The 6,850-nt window shown below is 41.2% G+C and overlaps 1 non-coding gene across 1 annotated transcript; it reads right to left on the bottom strand.

The window, feature by feature from the left end:
* Positions 1–6,321: 6,321 nt before the first annotated feature.
* TRNAH-GUG lies at positions 6,322–6,393 on the bottom strand. The gene has a single exon. It is a non-coding gene; the product is annotated as a tRNA-His (tRNA).
* Positions 6,394–6,850: the final 457 nt, after the last annotated feature.

The following is a 6,850-nucleotide window of genomic DNA, read 5'->3' as shown; positions in this document are numbered from 1 at the left end:
TTTGTATGGTGTGATTTCTGAAACTGCTCCAGCCTCTACATAAATCTATAGGATTTATGTGGCTTCATTAATCACACTTTCTTTGAAATGGAATTTTCTGCCTCGGAGCCTTTGAACGTTGACATCCAAATACAATATATTTTTTTAAAATCACCTCTGGATAAAGGCAACACTGTTGAGGTAATTCCCCCAGATTGTAGGTGGAGTCTGTTTGGTCCTCAGATCTTGATGATAATATGTTGAAAATAGAACCTCCCTTCAGTACAGAAGAGTTCTGGCATGATTAGGATCCCAGTTGCAGACAGGCTGGGCCAGGACTCCATGGAGAGGAAAAAAAAGAAAGAAAAAGAGTTCCTTGTCTTTGATGAATAACGACAAGCAGCGCCATCTAGTGACAACTCATATTTATACTGGAGTCTCTTGACAGTGACCTCTCTGCCAATCTCTGCTCATTATCAAACAGGCTGGAAAACAGAGTTCATCTTTCTGATGGCAATGTGACTTGAAATTAAAAGCCAGGGCTTAGGTGAAGACATGAGTGTGTTAAAACTTCTCACAATCAGAGTTCGCATCCAAGGCATGTTTTTCAGTTTGCTTTGCGGGGCTGATTTTTGAATGCTGTTAAGTTCAAAAAACCAACAGAGAACAAAAAATGCATTCCTGGAAAGGGATGGAAGGAAACGCTGTCATCATCACCAGGAGTCACACAGATATGCATTGCCTTCTCTGCCTCCTCATATTCCCCCTGTTCTGCTAATCAACTGAAGCACAGAGAGATCAGGTGCAAAGTCAAACTGTCAGAGCAGCAGCAGTAGGATTTGAATCCCCACCTGCCTAGAAAAACTTTGATTCAGCTTTTGTGGGAATTTTCTTTCACAAGTCAGCTCCTAGGAAGGCTAGCATTTCCAGGCCTGGCCACAGATCTTCAGCTTTTCAGGGTGACATGATTGAGATAAGTCACAATACCTTAGGACAGGTAGGGGCACTGGAAAGGTGTCTCACTCATACTTCCTACTGACTGAGCTATAGAGACTGGAAACAGCCCGCACATCAACTCTCTGTGTCTGGATCCCATGGATGAAGTTGCAGCAGCCGGTGGTGGATAATCTCTTTCTACAAGTCACCACCAGCTACCACTCCTGGGGACACTGATGCTCCAATGAGTTGGGCCTTAAGACCTCCTGGCCCCACAGAGGAGATGGCAGTCACATCGTAGCTCTGCAAGGCTCCCTGAAAGTGAATTCCATCTATTTCGATTTGGTTCTAAGAAATCATTTTCTATAAGTTAGTGTATTTTTATTGCACAAAACAAACTACCTTCTTTATAATCAGGGACTAGATAGAGGTCGAGCCCATTTATTGGAGACTGTTCAATTAATGACTTGATCAGAAAATGTGAATTTGTTTTATTTATGGACACTCACTAAAGTATGGAATCAAAAAGACTGGAATATAAACTCTCTTCAATTCAACAGGTTAGTGGTAGAGATCAAGAAGATAGGGTCTGAACAAAAAAAGATTGATCTGGCTTACTATATTTTAGAGAGCAATAAGGAGGCATTCAGCTAAAGCCATAAGCTTATGGTAATAAAGCAAGCATATGGAGTTTTGAATTTTTAGTTACTCAACTGCAGTCACACAGGTAAATATTTTATTTGAACAAATTCCATGGGCCCACTATAGAGATACACCAACATGCTGCTGCTGCTAAGTCGCTTCAGTCATGTCCGACTCTGTGTGACCCCATAGACGGCAGCCCACCAGGGTCCCCCGTCCCTGGGATTCTCCAGGCAAGAACACTGGAGTGGGTTGCCATTTCCTTCTCCAATGCATGAAAGTGAAAAGTGAAAGTGAAGTCGCTCAGTCTTGTCCGACTCTTAGCGACCCCATGGACTGTAACCTACCAGGCTCCTCCGTCCATGGGATTTTCCAGGCAAGAGTACTGGAGTTGCCTTCTCCACACCAACATGAGGGACATAGATAACTTATACAGAGAATTAACACTTCCTCTTGCTATTATAGTTGATGTCCAAGAAAAGAAGTACAAGGAATTTTCCTGACTTTTCAGTGAGAAAAATCATTTCACAATTTGAATAAAAGCTATAGTTTTTTTCAGTAGTCATGTACAGATGTGACCGTTGATCCATAAAGAAAGCTGAGTGCCAAAGATTTGATGCTTTTAAATTGTGGTCCTGGAGAAGACTCTTGAGAGTCCCTTGGACTGCAAGGAGATCAAACCAGTCAGTCCTAAAGGAAATCAACCCTGAATATTCATTGGAAGGACTGCTGCTGAAGCTGAAGTTCCAATACTTTGGCCACCTGATGGGAAGAGCCGACTCATTGGAAAAGACCGTGATTCTGGGAAAGACTGAGGGCAAAAGGAGAAGGGAGCAGCAGGACATGAGATGGTTGGATAGCATCACCGACTCAATGGATGAATTCGAGCAAACTCAGGAGATAATAAAGGACAGGAAAGCCTGGCATGCTATAGTCCATGGGGTCACAAAGAGAGGGAGATGACTTAGGGACTGAACAACAACAAGGCAATAACACTGTCATTGATTGGTGAAAACTACAGCTGCCAAAACCATGTGATCCAAACCAGGATTCTTTTAGAGTATAATATTTCATCCATAAAGTTAAAAAGTTGTCAGGGACTCTAGTTTGTTGAATGGCTTACCTTTGCCCTGTAATCCTTTATAGCTGACTATTTTTAGTTAATTTTTTTTTTAATTGGAGGCTAATTACTTTACAATATCGTGGTGGTTTCTGTCATACATTGACATGAATCAGCCACGGGTACACATGTGTCTCCCCATCCTGAACCCCTCCTCCCTCCTCTATCCCCACCCTGTCTCTCTGGGTTGTCCCAGAGCACCAGCTTTGAGTGCCTTGCTTCATGCCTGGAACTTGTACTGGTCATATAGTTGACATTTTTGAGAGATATTTTTTGAAAGATTAGATCAGAGTCACTCTATGTCAGCAGGTATGCCTGCCTGCTAAGTTGCTTCAGTTGTGTCCGACTCTTTAAAATCCTATGGACTATTGCCCACCAGGCTCCTCTATCCAAGGGATTCTCCAGGCAAGCGTACTGGAGTGTGCCGTGCCCTCCTCCAGTAGGTATGGGCTTTGGTATAAAATGCAGACAATGTGAGCATGGAAGCAACAATGGGGTCTCTTGAGATATTTGTAAAATGCTTTTTAAAAAACTAAAAGCAGATATTGTCTTGAAGTTAATATAATTAAAACTTAGAATTTCTTCTGATCACTCAGGCTTTAACATTTCTGAAAACCAATTTGATATGGGTTTTGGAACTAGAATTCAATTTATTTTAACATGAGCAAGAAAGCAAGATAGGAAACCCAGTGTCAGCAAACTCTCTGTTGATGAAAACAAGTCCTGATTTCTATGATCTGCAATCATGGTAACATGTGAAGAGGAGTGAACCAGGATGGTAAACTTGAATAAAGATCTGGTCACTTAGTGGATTCTGACTTGTGCTACCCCTGGTTCAGAGTCTATATTATCACTTTTTAAAATTTCTGAAACCATGGCAAGGACACTGTTTCCTAATAGAAATCTCACTCTAGAGTTTCTACCAATGGAGGTTGATGGAGGAGGAGAGCACCGGGCACCTTGAATGAATAAGAATAACTATTGTTACAACCCTACTACACGCCAGTGTTGAATTTGTATCACAAGCCTCAGTACTATGTTTTTTATTTGTTTGTACATTATTCTTTTAATTCTTGCATGAACTGCCTCCTCTTCATTCATTTATTTTACTCTGAGTACTTAGGTAACTTGCCCAAGTTCAAGGGGATTTTTGTCAGAAGACTCAGAAGACTTCATGCTCTCATCTGGCCAAGGTGGGAAAGCAGTCAACTGGGGCAAGAAGGCCCTCTTTGGTGGACACAGAGGAGAGAGAACATAAAATGCTCTCTTATTCAAGCAGTTCCTCCAACTATGTCCCTAAGATCCAGAGTGAGTCCAGAAAGTCTGATACCCTCCACTACCCACTCCCCAGCTGCTTTTCTTTCTTCACAAGTCACTAGAGATGTTAATAGTTTGGGAACTGAACTCATGAGTTTGTTGGGTTAGACAGCCACCACATGGTGAATCAAGTAATGCAAAGGGAAAATAGTAAGGTGGCTCCAGAGCTGGCAATTTCCTCACTTTGGGACTGGCCTCAAGACCAAGGGAAGGGCACGTTTTGTGCTGTATCACTCTATCCCTGTGGACGTAGCTGATTGGTCCAGTAATGGACACCTGACCCAAACTAAGCCAATCAGATCTTTCCCCAGGACTTTTGTGTACTGGCACTCAGGGGCTCTCCTGCAGACAGCAATGCTGTCAGTATAAAGATTAGGTTTTGCTGTCACCTGCCACACTTTCTGCCATATAGAAGTTAGCTTGAGAGAATAAAGATGACATGTTGAAACAGATATGGGATGAGATGGAGAGAGTGTGTCTTGATCATCTTTAATAGCCTGGTTCCTATTGGTTCTGAAGCCCCATTGTTCCCACGCCTAGATCCATGCCTTTCTTTAAATCAGTACATGTTGTTTCTGTCACTTGTAACCACTGAATCCTGGCTGATACAATTTCCTTCCTCAAATGATTAATTCATTGCATTTTCAGTCTCCTAGCAGAACACAAATAACCTTGGCTTGGGCTTATTTTTTTATTTTTTTAAAGTGTTTTAAATTAAACAATAATTGCAATAGTCTTCTTAGAAGCATTATTAGTTCAAGCCAGCTGAGAAGGTCACTCAGACTTGAAGCAGAGGCCAGGCTCGACCCTTTGGAGATGGGGAGGCAGAATTCCTGAGAAATATGGGCCTGAAGGGTGGGGTGGGGTGGGGCAAGAGAATAAACCACAGGAGGAAGAGATTCAGAGTATAAAATGGTTTTGAAAGTCTGGGAGGAAACAATAAACACATTTTTTAGAACATTACATTCTGAGGGTTAGCAACCTATGTGTGTGTGCTAAGCCACTTCAGTTGTGTCTGACTGTTTACCACCTCATGCGCTGTAGCCTGCCAGGCTCCTCTGTCCATGGGATTCTCCAGGTAAGAATACTGGAGTGGGTTGCTATGCCCTGCCCCAGGGGATCTTCCTGACCCAGGGATCAAACCCTCATCTCTTATGTCTCCTTCATTAGCAGGTGGGTTCCTTACCACTCTCACCACCTGGGAAGCCCTGGTCAATCTAGGTCCAAAGTCAAATAGAAACTGTTCTCTTTTTGTTTGTTTGTTTGGAAGAGATGGGCAGTATTTATTGCAATTTTTCTAGAATATTATTTCTAAGAATTCACTCATTCTGAAAGAACTAAATAGAATCTGTGCCTACCCTGAGCATATATTTTTATTTGAAATCCTTTTTAGTGTTACATAAATAACAAACAAGAGTTTTTGATAGGCCATCCATGAAACAGGCCAAAGGCTTTAAAAAATACCTTCTAGTGAGCAGTAAACTTCATTATTACATACTTATATTTGACATTTTCAGGCTGTATTGTTCATGTTTTTAAATCCTGGAGAAAGACTCATTAAAGTTGTGTTACTCACATTAATTCAACATTTAGCCATTTATAATACAAACCCCAGTCTTTTGGAAAATGTCATTAAAAAAGTTTCACCATATATGGACATTATTTATTGCTTGAGCCCCATTGTCTACTTAGAATATGCCCTTTATCAGACCCAAATGCCCACTTCAGAGAATCTCATTTTGAGCAACAACTGGCTCCTTACATTGTCCAATGAGGCAGGAAAGTTAAATTACAGCCAGTTCATATCATAGAAACAAAATGTTTCCTGCAATTACTGATAAGGGACAGTTCATTTTCTCTCTGTCATCCTGAAAAAAAAAAAAAAAAAAAGAAAGAAACCTCCTAACAACAATTCATGCCTGGTTAAACAGGATTTCCACATCTACCGCTGATATCTTTCCAAATAATTCAGGGTTGTTATTACTGTACAGCCCTGGCAAGGCTCAAAAGCAAGCAGACTTGACGAGTCTGCTCAAAGCAGAGCTTAAGTAGTTGTAATTAATAATAATTACATGCCCACTACACTCCAGTCTTATCATATTATCCGTCAAGGCAAATAAAAAAACCCACACACAACACACTTGCACCAGGGTTAGTGCATTAATAAAGACACTCTGCATATGTCATCTTTCTAAAGTTTAAAATCTTTGCAGTGGTTTCTGTTTGATTGATTTTTATTATTTATTCTATGTCTGGTTGCAAAATTTTATTGGATGGACTTCAGCTTGGGATCCGTGCTATTCTCTTTCAAAAGTTCTCTCCCCTCCTGCCGTGACTCGGATTCGAACCGAGGTTGCTGCGGCCACAACGCAGAGTACTAACCACTATACGATCACGGCAAGCTACAGGGGAGCTGAGCACCAGGATGCCTTTAAGAGCCATTGCAATATTAAAATTTGTGGAAACACTGCCATCTATTGCCTAAATACATACATATTCTTAACACCGGCGAAGAGGTTGCAGTAATCTCCAATTATTGAAAGGAACAATAATGAAGTGATTGAACATGAAATGAATATTGTCTCCTTGGCTCATGGGCGAAATTGTATTATATAAGACTCACTGGACTCACTGTCAAGAAATGATAATCAAAGTAACCAGACTTCAAGATCCCAGCCTGTTGACTCATGCTTCCTACTTTTAACCAATTATGAATACAGATTTCCCACCCTCAACCGCCACCACCAATTACATTGCATTAAATGACATATGAATCTGAGCCTCTTTTGTGGTTTCTCCACCACGAGCCTTCTTTCCATATGCTTAGGCAGCAGAGATATAAAAAAAATACGGCAA

The sequence above is a fragment of the Bos indicus x Bos taurus genome, chromosome 8, assembly GCF_003369695.1.
Source record: "Bos indicus x Bos taurus breed Angus x Brahman F1 hybrid chromosome 8, Bos_hybrid_MaternalHap_v2.0, whole genome shotgun sequence".
NCBI lineage: Eukaryota > Metazoa > Chordata > Mammalia > Artiodactyla > Bovidae > Bos > Bos indicus x Bos taurus.
The sequence above is the reverse complement of the archived record's forward strand: the minus strand, read 5'-3'. Positions and strand labels throughout refer to the sequence as shown.